This window comes from Podarcis filfolensis (genome assembly GCF_964270895.1).
Source record: "Podarcis filfolensis genome assembly, chromosome: Z".
NCBI classification, from domain to species: Eukaryota; Metazoa; Chordata; class Lepidosauria; order Squamata; family Lacertidae; genus Podarcis; species Podarcis filfolensis.
This window is the reverse complement of record NC_139617.1, coordinates 3147387-3172802: the sequence shown is the minus strand read 5'-3', so window position 1 is coordinate 3172802 and position 25416 is coordinate 3147387. Positions and strand designations below refer to the sequence as shown.

Here is a 25416-nt window from a genome sequence, read left to right as displayed (position 1 = left end):
GCATGGAAGTTTTTTGTTTTTTTTAAAGACCAGAGTCTGCATCACAGGCAGCTTGCCCATCTATAAATTGAGCAAGGGAACTAAATCTTTAATTCTCCCAGCCTCCTAGTGTCTTCAAAACACTCATCTTTGCAGGAGCAACTTAGATTCAGTCTTGCTAACATCCAAATCTCTCCATCCTTATTTTTGTGCTGAGGTAACCAAGGAGACGAAGCACTCCGATTATTTTATAGTAAGCAATAAAAAGAGCTTTTAATTGTTTCTCACACTTTTAAGAGTTCCCAAGCCTGCATTTGGTGAAATAGTGTATTAGTCTCTCTCTCTCCTTGTAGGTTTAGAGGAGGGTAAAATATGAATTGCTCATGAAAAGATTCTCTTTGTTTCGAAGGCAGCTGTCACCTTGAAGGTTTTTAAGATTGTCTCTGTTAACTGACATGTGTAGAACAGAAGTTTTGAAAGTTACCAGTTCGGGTTCCCCAGACATGAGAGGAGTTCCACAATTTGCTCTCATGTGTGCGTGTTCCCAGTTGCGTCAGTGTGTGATACACACAGTTGAATCCCCACAACACCATGTCCGTTGTGAAGCAGGAGAAGTGTGTGACCCTAAGGACAAACAAATCTGTCAATTTCAACTTCCCATGGCTTTTTTTAAAAAAATTATTTAATCATTTTTTCAATACAAACAACAACCACAAAAGACACATACAACAAAAACCATAATAACAATAATAACACAATTTGACAATTCAGATTTGAATACACTGATATACCTATGACTACACCTTTTTTCACAATATTTTCCCACCTCTCTCTCCTCCCCCTACTTCCCACAACTATCCGCCTAATTGCTGAAATATTCGTTCCAAATTTCTTTGTACAGTGGTACCTCGGGTTAAGAACTTAATTCTGAAGGTCCGTTCTTAATCTGAAACTGTTCTTAACCTGAAGCACCACTTTAGCTAATGGGGCCTCCCGCTGCCACTGCTGCGCAATTTCTGTTCTCATCCTGAAGCAAAGTTCTTAACCCGAGGTACTGTTTCTGGGTTAGCGGAGTCTGTAACCTGAAGCGTCTGTAACCCAAGGTACCACTGTATTTATCCATTCTTATTTTGCATCAACACGCAATTCGTTTGTATGTAGCTAATCTGTCCATATTATTAATCCATGTGATCAGTGGAATCTTTTTGCGGCTCTTCCAATTCATCAAAACAAGTTTTTGTTGTTTTTTTGCTTCTAGTACAGCATGGTACATCCATTTTTTTTGACCCCTTGAAATCTCCCACATTTCTGGAATATAATTTAGACTTAAATTCAATTCCCCTAAATAACAATTTCTTTTTATTACTCTTGCTATAAATATCCTCACCTCGCACCAAAACAATCTTATCATCGGGCAGTTAATCAACATATGTACTAAGTTCTCATTTTTACTCCCACATCTCCAGCCGTTGTCTGCACTTGTTATTTTCAGCTCTATCTGCTGATGGATGGCCACACCGACTTGGCCCCAGACACACTGACCAGATGCTTGGAAGCTGTGGCTGGATGGTTTCATGGGAGCCGATTGAAACTAAATCCTTCGGAGACAGAGGTCCTATGGCTAGGTCGGGATGGCATGGGGATGACGGACCAACTCCCTTCTCTTGCGGGGGCCCAATTGGTGCTATTGCCTTCCGTTAAGAGTTTGGGTGTAATCCTTGACACCTCCCTTTCCATGGAGGTGCAGGTTACAGCAACAGCCAAGGTGACATTTTTCCACCTTCACCGCATCAAGCAGTTGGTCCCTTACCTTTCCCGCCCCGACCTGGCCACAGTGATCCATGCGACGGTCATCTCCAGGCTTGACTACTGTAATTCGCTCTACGCGGGGCTGCCCTTGAAGCTGTCCCAGAAACTCCAGCGGGTACAGAATGCTGCAGCGAGGCTCCTCACGGGGTCTCTGCCATGGGATCATATTCACCCAGTGCTTTACCAGTTGCACTGGCTCCCGGTGGAGTACAGGGTCAGATTTAAGGTGCTGCTTTTGACCTTTAAAGCCCTTCACGGCCTAGGACCCTCGTACCTACGGGACTGCCTCTCCTGGTATGCCCCACAGAGAGCCTCAAGGTCCATAAATAACAACACCCTAGTGGTCCCAGGCCCTAAGGAAGTTAGATTGGCTTCAACCAGAGCCAGGGCCTTTTTAACACTGGCTCCGGCATGGTGGAATGCTCTGCCTCATGAGACCAGGGCCCTGCAGGATCTGATTTCTTTCCGCAGGGCCTGTAAGACAGAGTTGTTCCGCCTGGCCTTTGGCTTGGAGCCAATTTGATTCTCTCCCTCTCTTTCTTTTTTCTTTTCCTTCTCCTCCTGCGATGAGGCTACATTTTAATATTTTAATGTTTCAATATTTTAATGTTGTATTTTAATTTTGTTTTTAAGTTGTAATCATTCAACTTTTTTTTTTATTATTGCTTGTAAGCCACTCTGAGCCCGGCCTTGGCTGGGGAAGGCGGAGTATAAATAATAATAATAATAATAATAATAATAATAATAATAATCTTCTGGTACGGTTTTGCTGGAGTCAAGTGGACTCTGAATATTATTTTCTGTTGAATAAGTCTTAGTCTTAGATCCATAGAGGCTATTTCTGCTGATTTTATACTTGACTCCCATATATCATTGGTTATCTGTACCCCTAACTCTTCACTCCATTTTTGCCTATCATATTCTAAATCATATTTCGTCCTGTTGAGTAGGGTTTTATATAGTGCATGTGTAGAGGTTTTTGTTGCAGAGATTAAATCTTGTAGCAGCATGGGTGTTTCTGATGCTGCTATAGCGTTTGGGCCAAACTGCCTTTCCAACCTATGTTTCAATTGGATGTATTGTCATTGTGTTTCACTGGTTAATCCATACTTTACATGCAAAGTCTTATATTCCACAAATTTGTAATTTTCATCAATTAATTGATTCAGTGTCAAAATACCTTTTTTATCCAATTTTGCCAAATTATTACTTGATTTCCAATTTTTAATTTTGGGTTGGCCCATATTGTTAATTTCTCATGCTGATAAGGGTCATCCTTATTATTTTTTTTTTTTTTTTTTTATAATATATTTATTAAAGTTTTCAAATAAAGCATATATCAGATAAGCACTTATCATTGTCCATTTGACATCTCTCAATTGTTACATGGGACTCCCCCACACCTCCCGCATACACTTACATCATTATTAAATTAGTTTCAAACAAATTATCATTTAATTCATCTTAATTAATAATCTTAATTTGGTTTAACATATTATTCAACCTTAAATCTAATTTAATGGTAGACAATTGTCTGCACTGGCATCCAATTCAGCACTCAGCCAAATTACAATATTTTTGTAAATAAATCTTAAATTTCCTCCAGTCTTCTTCCATCCTTTCTTCTCCCTGGTCTCGAATTCTGCCGGTCATCTCGGCTAATTGCATATAGTCCATCAGTTGCATCTGCCATTCTTCCACAGTGGGTAGCTCCTGAGTTTTCCAATTCTTGGCAATTAATATTCTTGCTGCTGTTGTTGCGTACAAAAAGAATGTTCTGTCCTCTTTTAACACACTCTGGCCGACAATACCCAGGAGAAAGGCCTCTGATTTCTTAGTGAAGGTGTATTTAAACACCTTTTTTAATTCATTATATATCTTCTCCCAAAAGGCCTTCACTCTAGGGCAGGTCCACCAGAGGTGAAAAAATGTTCCTTCATTTTCCTTACATTTCCAACATTTGCTATCAGACGAATGGTATATTTTAGCCAGTTTAACAGGGGTCATGTACCATCTATACATCATTTTCATCACATTTTCCTTCAACGCATTACATGCAGTGAAGTTCAGCCCAGAGGTCCACAACCTTTCCCAATCTTCAAACATAATATTATACCCAATATCCTGCGCCCATTTTATCATTGTTGATTTTACCATTTCGTCATGTGTGTTCCATTTCAGCAGCAAGTTATACATTCTTGAAAGTACCTTAGTCTTAGGTTCTAACAGTTCAGTTTCTAACTTTGACTTTTCCACTTGGAATCCTAGCTTTTTGTCATTTTTAAACACTTCTTTAATCTGAGCATAGTGTAACCAGTCTCGCACTTTGTCTCTCATCTTTTCTAAACTCTGCAATTTCCAGTTGTCACCATCCTTTTCTATTATCTCCCAATATTTTGGCCAGTTGGCCTCCATATTGGCTCTTTTCCGAGCCTTAGCCTCCAGGGGTGACAGCCACCTCGGAGTTTTATTCTCCAGTAAGTCTTTATATTTTGTCCAGACATTAAAGACTGATTTTCTGACAATATGGTTCTTAAAGGCCTTATTTATCTTAGCTTTATCATACCATAAATATGCATGCCATCCAAACGCATTATTAAAACCTTCCAAATCCAAGACATCCGTATCTTCAAGAAGTAACCAATCTTTTAACCAGCAGAAAGCTGCAGCTTCATAATACAACTTTAAATCTGGCAGGGCAAAGCCCCCTCTTTCTTTCGCATCTGTTAATATTTTAAATTTGATTCTGGGCTTTTTGCCCTGCCAGACAAATTTAGAAATATCTTTCTGCCACTTCCGGAAGCACTCTGTCTTGTCTACAATCTGCAGTGTCTGAAACAAAAATAACATTTTTGGCAATACATTCATCTTGATGGCAGCTATTCGGCCTAACAAAGAAAGTTTTAGTCTTGACCAACTATCCAAGTCTCTCTTAATCTCTGACCAACATTTTTCATAATTATCTTTAAATAAACTCAGATTTTTTGCTGTTATGTTTACCCCTAGGTATTTAACTTTTTTAACCACATTTAGTTCTGTCTCTTTCTGAAGCTGTTCCAACTCAATATCTGTCACGTTTTTCCCCAAAACTTTAGTTTTTTGCTTATTTAACTTAAATCCTGCCACTCGACCAAAGTTTTGAATCAGTTGTAGTACTCTTTTCAAACTAGACTCCGGCTCCTGTAATGTCAGAACTAGGTCATCTGCAAAAGCTTTAAGTTTATATTGTTTCGCTCCGACCTGAATCCCTTCCACCAACCGGTCCCCCCTAATCATATTCAGGAGCACTTCCAGAACCGAAATAAACAGTAATGGGGAAATCGGGCAGCCTTGTCGTGTACCTTTTTCAATTTTAAACTCTTCTGTAACCACATTGTTAACTATCAGTTTAGCCTTTTGTTCTGAATATATTGCCTCAATCCCGTTCTCAAACCCCCGTCCCACTCCCATTTCTTTTAAATTCCCCTTCATAAATTTCCAAGAAATGTTGTCAAAGGCTTTCTCCGCGTCTATAAAAATTAAAACTGCTTTAGTGTTTATGTTTGTTTGTAAAAGTTCCAATATGTCTATAATGTTCCTTGTGTTAGTAAACATATGTCTGCCCGGGAGAAAGCCTGCCTGATCTTTATGGATTATCTCACTTAAAACTTTCTTAAATCTTCGTGCCAAGACATCTGCAAATATTTTGTAATCCACATTTAAAAGGGAGATGGGACGGTAATTCTTGAGTTGTGTCTTTTCAGTTTCTGACTTTGGAATCAATGTGATAAATGCTTCTTTCCACGATTCAGGCGCCTTCTTCCCCTCCATTATTTCATTACTGACCTCCAACAAAGGTTGTATCAAATAATCCTTCAATGTCTTGTAGTAGTTAGAGGTCAGTCCATCTGGCCCTGGTGATTTGCCCTGTTTCAGACTCAGGATGGCCTGTTCAATCTCTTGTCGTGTTATTTTGCCATTTAAAATTGTTCTATTTTCTTCTGACAGCTTTGCTAATCCATTTCTCTCCAAAAATTGTGTAATCTCTATTTCATCTTGTGGCCCTTGAGTATATAGCTTTTTAAAATACCTCTGGAAGCACTTTCTAATCTCTCCCGGGTTCTGAATGTTCCTTCCTTCAACCTCTAAGTTTGTTACTGTATTTAATCTTTGTCTCCTTTTCAACTGCCAAGCTAGCAGTTTCCCACATTTATTTGCCGATTCAAAAGTTTTTTGTTTCATTGTTTTAATCTTCCATTCTATTTCCTGATTTATCAGCTTGGAATATTGCGCCTGATAAAGTTTAATTTCTCTCAGAATCGGTTGGGACTTCGGGTTAGATCTTAACTTCTTCTCCAACTCTTTGATACTTTCCAGAATTTTATCTTTCTTTTCATTTTGCAGTCTTTTCTTTAAAGAATTCTGTTGAATCAAGAACCCTCTCATCACAGCTTTACTTGCATCCCAGATAGTTCTTTTTTCCACCGTAGTGTTCAAATTAATCTCAAAATAGTCCTTTAAGGTTTTTTGGGCCTTCTTTACAATTCTTTGATCTCTAAACAGGCCATCATTCATCTTCCATCTAAAGGAGCCGATTGGGATCAATGTCATATCCATTCTCAAGGCGTTATGGTCGGAGCATGTTTTGGGGCAGATTTCCACCTTCCTCACCTTAGGTGCCAGACTTCTAGTTATCCATATTTGGTCGATTCGTGTCCAAGTCAGTTGAGCTTCAGAAAAGAATGTTCCTTCTCTTCCCAGGGGGTTTCTAACTCTCCAGATGTCAACCCAGTCCATATTGTCAGTCATTTCAAAAAAGGTCTTAGGTAGTCTTCCCTCTTTAGTAATGTTCTGGTTCTGTGACTTATCCATATTTGTTGATACGACCCCGTTCATGTCCCCCATCATGATGACGTTGTTGTAATCCAGATAATCCAGCATGATCTCGTGCAACTTCTTATAAAAATCCGATTTTCCCTCATTTGGAGCATAAATTCCTAATATCAAAATTTTTTCTCCTTGATACTGTACTTCTATTGCGAGGATTCTTCCACTTTCATCTTTAAAGAGAAATTTTGGTGAAAGGCTCTCTTTTGCATAGATCACTACACCTCTCTTTTTAACTGTATCCGATGATATAAATTCTTGACCAAGCCTTTTATTTATTAACACCTTTCTATGAAGCCTAATCACATGTGTTTCTTGTAAGCATATAATGTCCAATTGTTCCTTTTTTAGAATATGAAAAATTTTAGACCTTTTTTCGGGACTGTTACAGCCATTTATGTTCCAACTCAAAAGCTGCAGAGACATCCTGGATAAATCTGGTTATTCTTTCTGGGGTGGTACCTTGTTCTCCGGTCCTTGAGGATCCGAGGGGGCGGGCTCCCCTGGAAGTTCTGGCGCTGGCAATCCAAGTCCTTTGTGGAGGTCTTCTCCGTGTGCTCCCAAAAACTTGTCTCTATCTTCCACTGTTTTGATTTTGATCTTTCTCCCTCTGTAGGTAAAGGATAATCCTTGTGGAAACTCCCACCTGAAGATAATTGCGTTGCTTCTCAACAGTCTTGCCAATTCCGTGTAGTTAGATCTAAGGTCCAGCAACTGCTTAGGAATGTCCTTGTAGATTTCAATTCTCTTGCCCAAAATGTCTAGTGACTTTTCGTAGTGCAGGCCCAAAATCTTGTCCCTTTCCTCCTTTGATCTCAGTGTTATCAAACAATCTCTGGGCTTCTCTGTCCTTCTGACTCTGCCAAGCCTGAAAGCAGATACAATTTTAAAGTCTTTTTCCTCTAACTTCCAAAACTTGGCAAATTCCTTAGTTAGAAATTCAATAAAATTATCTTCTTCCACCTCTGGTATTGACCGTATCCTCAAGTTGGTCTCCCTGTTTCGCAGTTCTGTCATCAAAAAGTAAATCTGATGTTCTCCAACTTGTTTGCTGAGTGGTCTTACTTCTTTCTCAAGTTCTTCCAATCTTTGACTAGTATCTTCAGCCAGTTTACGATTTTCACCTACAGCCTCCTTTAATTCTCCAATAGACTGGGCATTCTGTGCAACTTGTCCAGTCAGCTTATTCAAGCTTTCTGTGTTCTGTTCAATTTTAGCTGTATGCAAATCAGCCTTCTTGTCCAGAGCCTCCAGTTTCTCCAAAATTTTCTCCAAGACAGAGCTACTTGTCCCTGAAGCCATATCTCCCAGGTGCAGCTCCTCTGTCTCACCCTCCCCTGCCTGTATTAGGGAGGCCGCCTCTATGTCTGGAGGCAAAGTGGAAGGCAAGGCCGGCACAGAAGATCTACGCTGTGAGGCTGCAGATAAAGTTAGAGTTGTTTGTTTAGTCCTTCCTCTTCTCCTTGCGCCACTCATTCCAAAGTTATCTGTAATCCAAGGTCAATCCAAGTTGTTCCCATGAGAAAGCAGAGTCCCAGATGCAATAGTCAAACAGAGGCCGGGAAAGGGAAAGTAAAACAAAGTCACTGCTATAAGTCCAAAATCCTCTAGAGGAAGCTTAATACGTCTTCAGGGAAAAGATCAAATCCAAGTTGGACTTATAAATTTAAATCCATGTCTATCGCCTCCACAATGTATTATTTTTAGCAGAGTAAAACTTAAAGCAAAACAGTGTTTCTTACAGTGCCTTGACTGCAACAGTTTCAAAGTATCCAGTTCCAACTCAGAATGTTTCAAAATCTGAATTCAATCCTTATTATTTTTTTTTATATTCATCCAAATTTTTATAGGTGCTTTAATAGTCTCCAGGATAATAGGATATTTCATAAAATTGGAGCCGAGTGTAGTACATTCCTACAAGAGGTTCAAAGAAACTATGTTCAAGAGTAGCCCTTCTTGCTCTCCTGCTTGCTCTCCAACAATTAGTCTTACTCAGCAGGTAAGCCTGGTGATACAGTTCCAGATTTGGGAGCCCAAAGCCACCTTCCTTAGTTTGAAGTTGCATTTTATGTAGTGATATTTTTGGTGGCTTTATACCCCACAGGCACTATCTAAATAGTTGATTTATATTTTGGAAGTATAATTTGGGGATATGTATTGGTAATCCTCTAAGACTGTATAAAAGCTTTGGAACAACATTCATTTTGAGGACATTAACCTTTCCCCAAAGGGAGAGGTTTGGAGGTCCCCACCTTTCAATATCAAAAGAAATCTCAGACACCCATGGATGGCTTTTCATTTTTCCACTTTCCTGTTTTCCACATTTCCACATCAGTTTCCTTTTTTTAAAAAAAAGAAGCTTCCCCATGACTATTCTTCAGCATCTCAGTGTGAATTTCTCCCAATTTAACATGTTTGTATACAAAAAGCCCGTCTAGTCCAGCATCTTGCTGACCCAGGTTAACCCCTTCTAGCCTGGCCAGGCATCTCCTGTAGTCGACATACAGGATAATACTAAGCAAGGCAGCGTGTTGGGAAGCTGACTGACTGCAAAACTGAGCAAAGCTAGGATGAATAGTTGCATCTGTGACTCTAGGGTTCAATCCTCTACTTCACCCTGGACTCATTAGTCTCCGTCCTCTTTGCCTATATGTAAAATGAGGACAATAGCACTGGGTTGCTGTTTGCAGAGGTGAACATAATCACTGAAAGGCACTTCACAATTTTTAAAGAAACCAAAACATTTCCTTAATTGGCTTTTATAAGTAATGCTGTTTTTACCAAACTTAGAAATTATGCAAATCCCCAAATATTCCAAATCTACATGGGATTTTTAAAGAACCTTCTGACAATCATATTTGTCTGGAGCTTTTCTATCTGAGGCTGAAATTCAGCAGGGAGTGAGAGACAGCTTTATTGGCTCCAGTCAAAAGATACCACGCTGGTAGTTTCATTTCACAGTTGAATTTCTTTAATTATCTTCAAAGGTAGATTTTTCTTTGGCTGTTCAGTTTTGGCCATCAAGCGGCCAAAATCTGCCATGCAGCAAGTGAAAAGAAACTTGAAATTGGCATGCGTTTGAAATTCTTCTTTTTTAAAAAGGTTCCTCTTTTTTTCCTGTGAGAAGCCTGTAACTATGAAAAAGGCAAAGGTAACAGAAGACCATAAATTCATGGAGAACTCCTGGCATATTTTATCACTGCTTAAAAGGGCAGCTAGACTTACATCAGCAAATGTGTTATTATGAACCCCAGCTCTGGAATGTGAAGAGACAATAATAGAATGTAGTTCCCTTTTTATCTCCCCCCTCCCCCAACATATTCACATGCTCCCTAACCCTGCACAACACAGGTGAGGCATCTGTTGGCCTCCCAACGTTGATGGACTACAGCTCCCTTCACCTCTGATTAGGGATGTATGAAGTCAGCAATTTCCATTCCAACATGTATTGCTCACAATCAATGCTGTTTCTGTTCCTCTGCAGTTCAGCTTCCACCAAATGCTACAATAGTTACCCAACTGTCTTCTACTTAATGTAAGTTATGTAAGCTATGCAACTATTTATGGGACCTAACATTCATTTCAGAGAAAAGAAAAGTAATTACTGTAGCTATGTAATGTTTGCAAACTTAAAAAAACAACAACACCACAGTGATGTGAAAGAATACATCACTTGACTGATTTCCATTCCTGATCACAGACAAAAACAACTTTCTGCTTCTTTTCTATTTTTCACAGAATTCTCTGGCATCCCTAATCCTGACCTTTGGCCTGGCTGGGATTGAGCAATGTCTGGAGGGCCTGAGGTTCTCCATCCCTACTATACAAACTTACCTGGGAGTAAGTCTAATTTAGCTCAGTAGTGCTTACTTCTGTGTAGGCATTTTTTTAAAATGAATTGCTTCCCAAGGCAACATGTCAAAGTGATTAATGATCTTTTAAAAAATCAGCTATAATAATCCAGTTCCAAATTCAGTGTAGATACCAACTAGGATAAAAAACAAAATCTCTCCTTTAAAGGGTTTTTGAAAAAAGGTCTTTAATAGACAATAGAGATGGCACTTGTCTGATATGTATGGGTGTATATACAGGGTTTCACTGTTAGTATTACAGGTTTGTTTTTTAAGAGTTTTCATGAGAACAATTTTCTAGCATGTTCCAGTTTAACATTTTGCCTCTCAATTGCAAATCAAAGAGACAGAAATGATTGAAAAACACACACCCTGAAAGGGTTAAAAAAACTTCAAAACTTAATTTAAATTAATGGCTTTTCTGGGTTGTTCCCAGTTATTGATGGGTCAGGAATGAGACAGTGAGTGTTGAGAGGCTGACTTTGAATTGAGGAGGTGGTTGGCACGTGCTCAGTTTTCAAAGCTGGAACATACTTAATAGTTGTGCCAGCTGGAGAGTCCCTGGTAAGTAGTGTAGTTATCTTCAAATAACAGCCTGCAGACTTGGGAGCCTGGGTTGGAAGGGAAGCAGAGAGTTAAGAACAAGTAGCAGGCTTTCCCATCAGGCATCTCCTGCCTTATTCCTATTTTAGCTTCTTCTCTCTGCGATGTCTATCTTGCATTGTTTTTGTGATGATCAGTTTTCCCAGCAACAGTTGTTCAAAAGTGATTTTTTGTGAGGAGAACATGGCCAGCAGAATGTCCTGGAAAATGTGTGGGATGTTATCTGTGCTGGTGTATGCAAGGCTTAGGCCAAGGGTTCCTCTAGTACAGCATGCTGTTCTCACCATGGTCAACAGGAGCCTCCAGTGGGAAGCGCAGAAGCAGGGCAACAGCAAAACAGCTTTCTCCTTGTAATTTCCAGGGACTGTTATTCAGAAGCATGGTGCCTCCAACAGTGTAGGCAGAAAAAGTCAGCATGGCTAGTTGTGTTTATGTAGCTGTAGCTGCACTCAACAGGGCCTTTGTTATACAGTGGTTTGCAGGGGTTGGGGCTGGACGTTGGAGAATTCTCATTCAGATCTCCAGCTGGCTATGAATGCTCAATGACTGGCCATGGACAGAGTTGCTAATGTACCTGTGTTGTAGCCCTGTTCTGCCTGCCACAGCAAAGCTTAGTGGAGGGAGAAGCCAGCCAACCAGCCGAGTCTTAGGGGGTACTTGCCTGGAGGCAGAGTCCATTTACAAGGCTCAGTCCAGTCCTAAGGCCAGGAGAATCTCAGTAAACATAGTCAGATGATCTGGGGGTCAAGAAAGGCAAGGGTCCAAGGTCACAAGAAGCAAGAAGTAGCAGGTCCGGCCAGGAACAACTAATGTTGTTTCCAGCAACTGACTGAGGCTGAAAACCGTCCTTAAGAATGCTGGAGCCAGCTGGTTCTCATCAGCAGCAAGAAGGCTGATCAGCAGCAGGTGGTCACTTCACCTTCTGCTCCTTCAGGCTGCTGCTCAGCAAGTGAAGCCGACTCCTGGCCCATGGCAACCTGGGAGGTTTGCAGTGGGATGATAAAATGTCACTCTGGGCTGCTTGAAGGAAAGCTGGGGTACACCTATGAGTCTTGAATATCTCTTGAAGGTCTGGTAGGAATCCCAGAATAACCTTTAGATGAGGTTCTAATTATAGACGATTATTGAGTGCTGCAATTTACCTGGTACATGTCGGTTTTAGAGACTTCTTAATGTGGTGTTGGTTTAACGGCTGATGTTTTTATAGAGTTCTAGTCGATGTACTTTCCTTTTCATTGGTGTTGGCTGCTTGTAGCGGTAGAACTGCCAAACAGGACATAAATAGCCAACTAAATACTTTTAAAATAGCTTTATAGTAAGAATGCACAGGGAAGGTTGGAAACCAGGTCCCCTTCTCATTGTACAAATGGGGCAAATGGAGTGCTGTCACTCCTAGCTGGCAGAAGGATCCACTGTTTTATAAAATGCGGGCCTGTTGATTAGATAGAAGAGTAGCCAGATATTTTCACCTTTGAGTCCCACCATCCCTAACCATTGGCTATGCTGGTTGGGGATGATGGGAGTTGTAGCTTGCAACATTTGGAAGGTGCGTTTAGACCGGGGGAGGCTCTGCTTCTGATGCATAGTGCTCACCACTTTCTCCTGATCCCAGTTTTGTAACAATTAACATTACACTTACTATTAAAAAAAGGTATCAATGAATAGAATGTACATGTCAATAGTGATGCTGATCATTAAAAAGGCAAGAACCGAAGAGTGGTTCTGAGGTAAAATGGAACAGTAACCTGTTATCGATCATGCTAGTATTTACATCTGTTGTGGATATTGCACAGGAGGAGTCAGGTTGAGGATGCTAAACCCAGTGTGGTTTCCCTTTAAATGCCATGTTGGTAGTTCCATGGACCTTATCTGTGGCAACCCCTAAGCTGTAGATTTCCTGTGGATTTTCTCCCCCACAGAGGTACATCTGGCACACATCAAACAATCATGGCTTCCCCCAAATAATTCTGGAAGCAAGTAGTTCGTTAAAGTTCCTGAAAGTTGTTTGGAAACCCCTAGTCCCATCTCAGAGCCATGATACCCAGAGTTCCCTGTGAAGAGGGGTTGGTTGCTAAATGATACTGGGAATCGTGGTCCTGGTTGTGGACTTCCCATAAGCATCTGGTTGGCCACTGTGAGAGAAGGATGATAGACTAGATGGGCCACTGGCATGATCAACCAGGGCTCTTACGTCCTTACTGTACTGTGTGTCTCCTCATCAGCCATTGGTGTGAGGCAGGGTGACTGACAGCCATGGTGACCACTTCATATAATGCCCTGGTTAGAGAATATTCTGTTCTCACAGTGGCCAACCAGATGTTCCAATAGGAAGCCCACAAGCCATTCTGCTCCCAGGTATAGGAAGAAGATAGAGGAACAAGAAATACCCTTGTACAGACTCAAGGGACAACCAGTCTTTGGCAAAGGTCAGGTTTCAGGGTGTTAGGCTCCATGACCCAGAGAAGCTAGCTGTTGACCAAGCAGAGTACAGGAAGAAGTATGGTCCAGGCATTTCAGGCAACAAATGTGGATCAAGGGGCCAAAGGCAGGTGCACAGTCAATACCACGCAGAGGTCAAGATTCCTCATATCAAAAATAAGTTGGAGGAGCAAGCTCAGAGCCTGGGAGAAAGGGATTGGCCCTGAGTGTGCATGTCAGCTGATGGAATGTTCTGACAGACAGGTACTTCAGCCTAGGTGGTGCCCTGGAGGTACAGAACATTGGTGGCTCAGGAGATAAGGCATCTAGAGTTTGATCCCTGGAGCCTGGTTTAAGACCCAACCCATTTTAGAACTATTACTCATGCCCCTGATACTGCATTCTTATATGCATTTTTTTCATCACCCAATTTGAATCCACATTTCACCTCCCTTAGCTACATTTTGCACTCTCCCATTTTGTAGAGCAAGTTGCCTTGGCAGCCTTCTCCTTCCTTTGCTTTTTCATCTATATTTTATTTGTGGCATATGAATGCCAGAACTTCTTCAAATTCTGCTGAATAGAAATGTTCTACCGCCACCCCTCACTTTTTATTCAGAACTTTCAGAAGTTCATAGGTGATTTGCAAGTACAGTGGTACCTTGGGTTAAGTACTTAATTTGTTCCGGAGTTCCATTCTTAACCTGAAACCGTTCTTAACCTGAAGCACCACTTTAGCTAATGGGGCCTCCTGCTGCCGCTGCGCCGCCAGAGCACGATTTCTGTTCTCATCCTGAAGCAAAGTTCTTAACCTGAAGCACTGTTTCTAGGTTAGCGGAGTGTGTAACCTGAAGCATATGTAACCTGAAGCGTATGTAACCCGAGGTACCACTGTATGCAAAATCTTGCTTATCCTAGTGCATTGTGCATGATTTCCAGTATGACAAGTTCCATCCAGCTCATTTGTCAACTTTAAGGAGTTCCATTTTGAAGAAGCTCTGGGCTTTGGAAGTGATATTGGAGCTGGGGAGAAATTTCCACTGGCATATATTAAAAATGTATTTCTGCTCAAGATAGTTTTGCAACTTTTTTTGCTCTGCTTATAATATTACAATAGCCTTCAGGTGGGCTGCTGGAGGCCTAGCTGTCTTGACTCAAGACAAAGCAATATAAATAAACTCACTGCCTAATGCTTTCATTTCACACTTCCCAGGCACTGGGAAAGCTAAATCCACTGTGGCATGATGAGTTAAGACGAGGCACCAGAGCCATTAGGCTTTCTTTCTGCAATAATCTGCTTAACACGAAGAAGCAAAGACTCTCTCAGAATGGCAAGCAGTGAATGGTGTTATCAAGCTCTCCCCACCTCCTCTCCTGCTTCCGCATGCTCCTCTGGTCTTCAACGGATCTCGTAATGGTTGAAATCCATCAAACTGGAGCAAAGGAATTAGTCTTGTTAGAAAGGCAATTCACAAAATGATTGCATTCGATTGGTTGCTGCTGTGGAACTCCCCCCCCCCCCAATCTTTCAGCTATCCCACTAAGTAATTCAATGCAGCACAGCTCCAGGGTTATTTATTTATTTTCAAAATGTATATCCAACTTCTCTATCTGGAATAGATTTCCCTCAAGATTAAAACATACAGACAATTCCTTGCTATGTAAAGCATAAACTAAAGGAGCCTAAAGTCTCAATGATAGCAAGAACGTAATGCACTTTAAGAATTTTGCTGTTTCAATTTCAAAGATCTGAGCAGGCAGGATTGCTACAGTTCTCTTTAAAGCTAGTTGCTGTCTGTATGATCACTCAGAGGTCAAAAAGGGCTTTCGTGTGTTCTTTTACTGTAGTTTTGTTGTTATTGCTTTGTTTTGTTTAAGAAAATTCAAGGGCTTAAAAGAATACATATCATCTTATGAGACAGTTTCCTGCTTAATCTTTAAAGACTCTTCACTGAGCATCTTCCCAGAGGGGACCAATCAATTGCTTTAGTGAGCAGGTGGCAAACTATCTGAATGGATGCTAGTTCTTACTTTGGATTTTAGCAGCAGAGGTTTTGTATTTCATATTCGCATTTAGTCTTGTCAGTTAACCTTAACAAACACCCTGGTATGTGGGATATTAAAGGTTGTATACAGTGTAGACCTGTTGAAATTAATGGGTCTAAGTTATTCTTGCCCATTAATTTCATCATCTAACTTTAGATCCCACCCCCACCCCTTGCAAGTAGGAATTAGGCAGCCTGTGATGACTTGGGATAGCTGACCTAGCTTTGATGTGCTGAGGTGGCTGCTTTGGTGGGGAAAGGGCAGCTACTAATTCAGTTATTGGTTCCTGGTGCAGATTGGCTTGTGAATGACGCTCAAAATATATGTTTCCTCACAGTCTGCTGCTGCGGCCGTGTAATGACTTCATACCTCATGGGACCTGTAAGCCAACACATAGGATGCTGTTAATGCAAAACCATGGTGAGGCCAGTTTTGGAGTCCTTTTTGTGTACTTCTGATTGGTTGTTCTTAAAAAGGGTGGATTTTTAAAAGAATAATAATAGCAGATTAATGCAGAAAGGCTTTTGAGTAAACACATGTGAAACTGACACGCAGTGGAAACGGACCACTTGGACTCTTCCTATATTGCAGGCTCTGGAGCTAAGGAATGGGGAAAACTATTGCCTTCACATCTTTCAAACATAAGAAGAGCCTCCATTGGTCCATCTAGCCCAGAATCCTGTTCTCCTAGTGGCTGCTCAGATTCCTCAGTGGAAAGCCTGAAAGCAGGACCTGAGCACAAGAGCACTTCTCTCCTGCGGTTTCCAGCAAATGGTATTCAGAAGCCTTTCTGCCTCTGACCATGGAGACATAGCCATCGTGGCTAGTCTTGCTTGTGGGAACAGTGGATACTAGCATTAGATGGACCTCTGTTCTGGGCCACCATGACTGTTATGATGCTCATTTACTATTTAGGGCTGTCACTCTTGCCTTAATTCATTTGCAGGTGTTCTTGGCCTCATCATGCAACTTTTCAAGAAGACATGGCAAGAATTTGGTACCGAAACAAAACAGAAAAACAGAAACTAGAAAAACTGCAAAGCAATTGCAGTGGAACACACACCAGAAACAGCAGAATGAACACAGCAGCACCAGAGGAAAACAGCCTACTGGTATAATTATATCTGGGTGGAGTTTCATTCCCACGTGGGAATGCCTCTGGTGGGCAGGCCCAGAAGCCGGGTTCTGGTTGCCAAATAGAAAGGACTAGAGGGTCACATTTGGCACCCAGGCCTGAGGTTCTCCCACTGCTGGTATAAAAGAAAGCTCAGAAGAGAGAGAAAACTGACCATGACCCATTAAAATACAGGCCATGTTGCTAATGTGGTCCTGAAAATGTCAAGGCTCATCTGCAGATTGCCTTGATTCTCCTGTCATGGGGAGTTACAACATCAGCATCTTGCATGTAGCATCTTGCATGAAGAAGATCTATGTAGCAAGCTTCTTTTAAGTGCTGCTTTCAGGGCAGGCAAACCATCACAATGCAAGCAGGGCAGACAAGGAACACTTTCTGTTTGGCAAGGTATAAAAGGTTGTGTGGAGCACCAACCACTTTGAACTAGCAAACGGATTTCCAATCTCTCTGGGACAGACTTTTTAGCACACTGGCATTCCGAACTCCCTCTCATTACAATAGTTAGAGAAAGTCTTGAGCCAGTTCTTGCTTTCCCTGTTTGTGGCTGTGACTGGACACTGTGAACCCATAGCCTTCAAGGGGCAACCCAGAAGCCAAAGGACAGGCTAAAAAACCATCCTGGAAGGGGCATGACTTCAAACATCTTCTGCCATTCAGTTGAATTGGATGAAGGCCCCTGCATCCTCCAGGTTCTAAGAACATGTTAAGAGCCTGGCTGCTGGATCAGGCCAAAGGCACATATAACCCAGCACTCTGTTTGCAGTTTCCAAACAAATGCCCTAGTGCTCCCTGCGTGTGATCCCTAGGAACTGGTAATCACAGGCATGCTATCTTTGACGGTTGAGGTAGAACATTCTTGCAGGCCTGGCTTCAAGAGCTTGGGTTTCAGTCCTAGGATAGCAACAGACAACTTTTTTTCACCTGGCGTCAGATTATTTGCATGTGACTACTTGCCATTGTTATACGCCTTCCCCTGAGCTTCAGTGCCTGAAAGTGCCTGCTACTTTGTTGGGTTGGTTGGATTATGCCACTTGAGGAAGAGTCATGACTCAGTGGCAGACCATCTTCTTTGCACGCAGAACATCTCCAGCACCTGCAGGTAGGGCTGAATTCTGGAGAGCCACTGACAGTCAAATTAGTTAATACTGACACCAGCCTATAATTTTGAACCCTTCCACTGGTGTTATCCTCTTGGAATCAATGAACTTACTGGGAGAGATGAACGCAGTTAGGGCTTTTGATGTGTTATCACCTGAGGAAGACATTCAAAACAGGACCTTATCTGGAAGCCTGCCTATTGTCAGCTGCTTCTAGTATCCTTCAATACAATAAAAACCATTTTTATGCTTTATGGTTCTTTGTAAGCCTTGCTGAAATGTACACTTTGCGATTGTAATGATATTTTGTCTGCTTTATTGTAAGCGTCTTCTCATTATCTGACTTTGCGTAACATAGCTTCCTATGTTTTTATAGAGCTTAGGTCCTGCTTGTGAGCTTCCCACCTGGTTGGCCATTATACTTAGTGCTTAGCCTGATGTTTTCATGAACCACCTCTTCAGGCACTAATAAGTGTTTACTTTCCAAGGTCTAAGGCTGGAACTTTAAGTTATGGAACTTGTGGTACTCCAGATGTTGTTGGACTCCAACTCCCATCAATCCTAGCCATTGCAGACAGTGGCCAGGGAAATTGGGAATTTTAGTCCAGCAACAACTGGAGAACAAATGGTTAGCCAGTCCTGTCTCTGATAAAGAATGATCTTTCCACCAGCCCTAGATGAAAGGGACAGAAGATTAGCACAGCTGCATGCAAAACATCTGCTCTGCCACTGAGCTCTGGGTCCTTCTTGGATATTTATGTGTAGCATAAGCTGCCTTCCAGTGAGTTGCACCCTTGCTCCATCTTCCTCAACATTCTGGCTGCCAGCAACTCTTCATGGTCTCAGGCCAAGCTTTTTCCTAGCCTTGTAATTAGAGGTTCTTTAAGGGGACGTTCTGAGAATATAGGAAGCAGGCTTACACTCAATCAGAACATTGGTCCATATTCATTTACACTGACTGTCGTTGGCTCTCCAAGTTTTCACTCAGGGGTCTCTCCCAGGCTGACCTGGAGATGGTGGGGAATGAATCTGCATGCAAGGCAGGTACTCTGCCACTGAGCTACAGCCCTCTTCCTTGAATCAGATGTGCTTTGCCCTTGGGACACATGACTAGGGCTACTTTTAGGGGTGTGGAAAATTGGCTGTGGGCACATAGGTGAAAGCAGAGATACGTTCAGTGTCTTTGAGAATCCCAGAAAGTGTCCATTGGTGATGGAGTTGTAAGGAGTGAGGCTGGCCAATCCAGCTTGGTTTTCCTGAAGTCCAATTTCCATGGTTACCATACCCTGGGATTCCACCACGCAGCTGAGCAAATGGCAGCTACTGACAGGTATTAGTAAGGGAATGGAAGATGACTTGACATAGCCATAGTTACCTGAAAGCTAAGTGTGTGTGTGTGTATGCGTGTGTGTGTGACTAGAATTTCCTCTTTGTAAAAACAGCTCAGAACATTTTTGATGCGATTACGGGAATTTGTTATCAGTATGTCAACCTTGGAAGATTTAGAGGGTCTGTTACTAAGCCAGACACAGTAAGTGCCTGTGAATCTGTGAAGAGTGAAGCTGAGAATCTCGCTTGCCAAACACCTGGGGGCTGAAATCTGCTCAGCTTTTGTGGGGGCCTCCCTGCCAGCCTCCAAGACTGAGAGAACCCATTATGTAAACCTTGTTATCATCTCTCTGGTTAATTAATAGACGCTCGGTGCCAAATCCCAGCTGAATGCCGAAGATTTCAGTACTTTACTGAGAGTATTTGATCTGATAGGAAGCGCTGTGTCTATAGGAAATGGAAATATACCGTCCATTCTCTTTTTATCATTTTAAATTTATACAGTGAATTGGTAGCAATGAATGCCTTTACAGTACTGTATTTAAAAAAAAAATATTAAAAGGCTGTTTTGGAAGGGTAAGATAAACTCTTTGCTCCTGGTGGGCACAGAGGCAATTGCTAAACACCCACTAACAGGCGTCATTAATTACTTCACAGATGTCTTGGAATGGTTCTTTATGCTTCCATGATCTCACTCTGGTCGTCTCTTGGGAGCACCTTTTAAAATGTATTGTGGTGATTGTTCCTTGCTGCCGCTCCGCCCCACAACTTCCCTGAAATGCCTTTTAAACTGGAGAAACCAGGGGTTGAACTCCAGGTTCTCCTACATGCCAAACAGGCACTGTTCCTGAGCTATACTTCTTCCTCAAATGCAAGAATATACCTTATGTGAAATCACACCATATCAGTCATATCAAGACAGGTTGGAGCTGCTCTCCAAGGTCCTGAACACAGAGGCAGAGGTAGAATGTCCTCTTCCAGACCTGATGCCTAAGATCTGCTCCCCATCCCTGGAGATGCCATGGATTGGAACATGTATCTTTCTGCACATGAAGCATGTGCTCTATCTTTTTGTGGTCAGCAAAGTGTAACACAACAGTGGGGGGGACTTTTTCTGCTTGGCAGTGGTGCTTGGGGCCAGAAGGAAAAGTGGGTGGAACAACTAATGCAGTTTTAATCATTGTGCCATAGGCTAGTTTCCACACACACACCCACACCACTTTATCCCATCCTGAGACGAGGCATTATCAGAATTAAGGACAAATTCCAACCAAGACTTTGGTGTGAAGCAGCACCCGTGAGGGGTGTGGCCTGGTGAGCATTCTGAGGGCTAGACAGAGAGACCTGGAGGGCCACAGTTGACCCCTGGGCTTGAGGTTTTGCAGCCCCTGTGTAATATGTGCTACATGCCCAGACATCAATGGGCCTTTCAGTCATAAATAAGGGCTGGAGAATTCATTTAACAAAACCTTTGAGGATTCAAAGTTGCAGCCTGATGACATGTTGGGGACTGAGGATTTTGCCACAACAGGAGAAATTCAGCATTTGCTGATTGTTAAATTGTGCCACGGTCAGGTCAAACTATCCATCCCTAATTTGGCGCACCCATGTTTACAGTTCATTAGGTGTCACTAAAATACTTTGAGTCTGATTACCTTGCATGTCAAGGTTGTTGTTTATGCTTTCCTCAGAGCTCTGGCTTCTCCAGAGCAGGAAACCAGAAAGAGTGAAAATAGGTGTAATAATTCAACATTATTCCTCTCACTCCTGTGAATTCCATTAGCCATCTCTGTACTTACTGCCCCAGTTTATCACCTTGACTGCATTCATAATTTTAATAGTACACCCTGTGATTTTCTTTAGTATTCTTTTTGAAATCCGTAATTCTCTAGAGATGCCTTAAGAGATCCTATCCGTTTTATGGTTCTGACAGCTATCCTTGTTCTTAGGAAAATATTGCCATGTTCACTGCAGGCTTTTGGCACCTTTGGGCAATTTTGTGTGCTTTCTGTTTTGCTAGGAGTACCCTTTCAACAAAATTACTGTCAGGTGACCATGTTTTCTCCACAATATTTCCACACACACCCAACACAGCTTCCTTTCCCCCACTCATGAACAACAAGTTAACATAGTCCTAGATGACTCAGGGACTCCACTCTGGATTTGTATAGGGCTGCTCCTCGGCCTCTTCTTTGGACAAGGAGCTAAAACTGCAGCAGGACCTCAGAGGAAGCTGACAACCACAACCTTGCAATTGTCAGGATGTCTGCTGCCTGTGGGGTACGCGACTGTCATGCAGAGGTCCCCCTCTTGTCCTAGTAGTTGCTGGATGCGCATTCCAGAGGCAGAATTTGATGCTAAGGACAGAGGGCAGGATTGTTCATATCCGTTCATCTCCCAGAATCGATTCATGAGCACAAACAGTTATTATTTATTATGAAATCCAAACGAGTCTAATCTGCTGATTTGTGGTTCTTTGGGCAATAGATAAAAATTTAGCCAAGGATGCCCCACAGCTTCAGAGTATTGTTAAATGTCCCTCAGCTATCAGAAATGTCTTGGGCCGACACTAAAGATCTAGAATTTATTGTTTTGCTTGGCAAGCAAGGACCAATTCTCACTTTACATTATGTACTCTGATTTGCTGTGAACAAATGCATAGGAGGCTCTCCTTAAGAACAAAACCCATTGTTCGAGGAAATATGTACATTAATAAATCCAAATAAATCCATACAATCCTTTCCATGGTTGTCAAAATATAATAATAGGCTAAATAACTGTCAGCTTGTTGCACTTTTATAGTCTCCCACAATTTGCTATCAAGGCCTGTTTTAAAATTGAGCTAAGGCTAAAGTTCTTTCAGAACTTTTCCATTCCCAAATGTTGGTGGCTTTCTCTCTCCATGTGCAAAATTTCTCAAACAATCCCAAGGAACCATATTTTTCACTGTTCATTGCCTTGGCAGTCATTGGTGACCCTTTAGTGCAATTTCCCTACACCCCAGTAGGATCTTCCTGGAGTAAGAATCATGCCCTTTCTTCTTCTGGCTAGGAATACCCCCTCAGTTGCAGGCTTAATTGCTTTATATAAATATGGATGCTATTGAACTCAGTAACCATCCTCTTCACTTTCCCCAAAAGGGTACATGAAGAAGGGCCTCAGGTGATGAATGTTGGGTCTGAGTAGATGTGTGTAGGGAGCACAAGGTATTGAGGCATAAGGCATCAACTGAGCTCCATCAAATCTAACAAGCTCCACCAGATGTGCAGGTTAAACATCTCCATTTTTGCTCAGCTAAAATCCAGGCTCCTAGCACTCGACACAACTGGAATAATAATAATAATAATAATAATAATAATAATAATAATAATAGCAGCCTGTCCATCTGACTGGGTTGCCCCAGCCATTCTAGGTGGCTTCCAGCATAATATAAAGACACACCAAACATTAAAAACTTCCCGATACAGGGCTGCTTTCAGATGTCTTCAGAAAGTCATATGGTTGTTATCTCCTTGACAACTGATGGGAGGTCATTCCACAGGGTGGGCGCCACTACTGCGAAGGCCCTCTGGTTGGTTCCCTATAACTTCACAATGGGGAACTGCCAGAAGGCCCTCAGAGCTGGACCTCAGTGTCCGGGCTGAACAATGAAAATGGATATGCTCCTTCAGGGTCAAGGCCGTTTAGGGCTTTAAAGGTCAGCAGTAACTATGCTCTTCCTAGTTTGTGAAGTGAGAGTGGAAGACTAACTTTATTTAAAGGCTGACATTTGTGTGAACTGAGGCTGGCTTAAGTAGGACTTTTTGGCTGATTGACAACCATCCTCCAGTCTCATTGGCATTTCCTTCATCCATGCTGTCAGTTCTTTCCCACCACCACCACCCATATCCCTCTGCCTTGTCAGTTACGTTTTCCCTGTCTCTAATACATCTGGCATATTTTCTATTCTTTCTTTGCCTGTGGCTGGCTGTCCGTGGCTTGCATTTTGATTACTGCCAAATATAACGCCTGCGAGGTGCAAATCCTTCTCTCGAAAAATGGGCTTGGTGTGAAGGGCAGGTGGCTGTGCATAATGTTCTTGATGTTTTAAATAAAAAACAAGAAACTGTAGGCTTGTACACCAACCCTAAGTATACAAATTATTTGACTCCTTTGGTGGGAGGAAGCAGGCTACCCACCACTTTTGCAGTTGCAAAGTCTGGCATGGACTGCAGTATCTTAAGATTTCTCCCATCCTCTTTTGCTGCTCTCTCTTGAAATGTGCTGCAGTCTGCTGTGAGATGAACGTATCTGGGGTGGAAGCGGGGAGAAGGCTAAATTAGCATCATCCCTATTGCACCTTTCTCCATTGCAAACGGCCTCTGCTGAGGCAGTTAACCCCACTCCCTGCTGAAGTTGTGTTTATTTCCAGTTTTTGAGTCTGGTTGAGGTGGGGCAACATGATTAAAATTGTCTGGTATATGTGTTTGGAGGAGTCTGTAGTGGAGAACTAATGGGTTGGAGGGAGATATGGGCACAGGATAGATTTGATTCAGGTTGCATTTACCTAATTCACACATCCCAAAACAAGATGTGAACTGAAGTGCTTCTGAATTTTGCAATGCAGCCCTCCAGCCTAGTGAAGTCTGTGGAAATATATATATTAAGGGAAAGTGTCCATATAAAATGCAGAACTGTACAATATACAGTAAAGGGAAATGGTTTCACAAAAGTGTGTTTATGGGGCCAAATTTGCACTAGACTGAAATTTGCCCACCCCTAGTGGGAGAGGGGTTAAGCAATTCCATCCTGCTGTGTCTTTCTTGCAACAATCCTTCTGCCCTGGCTGGGCAAATAAGGCTTTTTGTGAGAGGGAAACATGTTTTCCCACTCGCCCACCATCAACATTACTGCTGTCTGCACTGCACTACATTCACAGCCTGATCAGTAACTGGGACTGCTTCTTCCTTGGAAGTGATTCTGGAGCAATGCTAAGATAATGCTACAGATTGAATTCATATTTGGTCATGAAAACCAGTTCAGAGTGACAGCAACTTATCTCTCCTCACTCTGAATGGGTGAATGCTTTTATACACTCCCCAAAAATTAATTCCAGCTGTTTAAAGTCTTGGGGTTGGGGGATTCCTCCCTTTCAGATCAACCCCAATGCTACTGACAATATTTGAAGTTTATAGCTTTGTTTTGTTGGCACTGTGCTCTGAAAGATGCTAGCAGGCAACATGGACCTAAATCATAGGCTCTTGGATAGAAAGAAAAGCTACAATCAAATATACCCTCTTAACTACAGAGCATGTCTGTTTTGCTTAGCAGGGCTACTTTGGAGTCAAAGGACTGTGTTCATATTAGAAGAAAGAATGAAATATTACTCAGTTTTAGGTATTAAAATATTCTGCTAAATCAGCTAGAGGACCTGATAAACCTATCTGTTACTCTTTCCATGTAAAAGCTCTCCTGATGTAATATTTTTCCCATCCATCATGGGAGTTCATCTGTATTCATCTAAAAGTTGACTTATTCTCTTGTAAACACATTGCATTTTCCTACATATTGTGCCACCCATCATCCCTTTGCTTTGTCCTGATTTTTTTTAGGGGGGAGGAGAAACATAAAATGATGGGCTTTGCTTTTAGAGAGAGGCTTCAGAATACAGTAGGTTGAATCCAGACTAAATCAGCCAAACTGTGTCTCCATCAAAGAGAGTTAAGTCATGATGATGACCAACTTGTCTAATTGATTTCAATGGCATCTGAGTTCAACTGATATAATCTGGATTAAATCCATTGTGATTAGTTTTCTTCAATTTTGTATTGCCCTGACCTGAATATTAGCACTCTTTGTGGAGCTATTCATTTGGTTACCCCAGGCGTAGATGTTGTATTTAAAGATTTGTGTGCCTCCCCAGCCTTCCTGCAAAATACCTCAGGGTGGTAGTTGTGGAATGTAGAGCTTTCTCACCATGATAACTTTGTGTGGTAGGTTTGGCTATGGGAAAGTGACTTTCAACTCCAAGCACCATTTCTGAGACCAGCAAGGGTTTTGAAACAAAAGGAAATTGGTGTGATATAGGGATGGGAGGGACTCTGAACCCTAATCAGCTCTGGTGATCAAAGATACTATAGCAGACTATAATGTGGGATGTTGCTCACTGTCTCTCTTCATATCATTGTTATAGGTTTGAGGGTCAGTGTGGATGATATCTGTGGGTTCCTTCCAGGCTTGTGATCCTGTATCTAATAAATCCAGTAGAAGAGGCTGCTGAACCAGCCTTGGCTATCCAGTTAAA

The 25416-nt window shown here is 41.9% G+C and overlaps 1 protein-coding gene across 14 annotated transcripts in view; it reads left to right on the top strand.

Moving 5' to 3' along the window:
* Positions 1 to 25416, top strand: part of LOC310754025 (5-hydroxytryptamine receptor 2A-like) — a 249338-nt gene that overhangs the window by 122885 nt on the left and 101037 nt on the right. The window contains exon 1 of one of the 14 annotated variants that reach the window (XM_083595446.1): positions 10410 to 10494. The exons of the other annotated variants lie outside the window; for them this stretch is intronic. The gene's annotated coding sequence lies outside the window, so the exon portion shown is untranslated. Of the gene's footprint in view, positions 1 to 10409; positions 10495 to 25416 lie in introns of those variants that run through there. 14 annotated transcript variants of the gene reach the window in all.